Source organism: Lipotes vexillifer, unplaced genomic scaffold, assembly GCF_000442215.2.
Source record: "Lipotes vexillifer unplaced genomic scaffold, Lipotes_vexillifer_v1.1 scaffold230, whole genome shotgun sequence".
Classification (NCBI taxonomy): Eukaryota; Metazoa; Chordata; class Mammalia; order Artiodactyla; family Lipotidae; genus Lipotes; species Lipotes vexillifer.
Window position 1 is genome coordinate 1,243,840 of NW_006775143.1, and position 365 is coordinate 1,244,204.

A 365-nucleotide genomic window follows, 5' to 3' on the forward strand; every position below is an offset into this window, starting at 1 on the left:
CTACTCAGTGATAGGAATAGTGGTATCTAGAAATGAAAGATTGGTTATACCATTGTCATTGCTCAGGTAGTGAAGCAAATGACAGCATCCACTGAAGTAAGTGACTCAAAGGTCCATGGACCTTATAGTGAAGTCCTCAGAGATGCTTGGGTAGGGTCAGCATAGTTGTATTTGAGGAGAGGCTGAGCAGATGGAATGAGCTTTGCAGACCATCCTGCTTACGTTGGCCCTACAAGTCAGAGGCTCTCAAACTTGATAATACACTTTTGAGACATAGACATATCAGTATTCCATGGGAGTCATGAGATCATCTCATATGCCTGGAATTATGAGATTTTTTTTTTTTTTTTTTTTTTTTTTTTGGG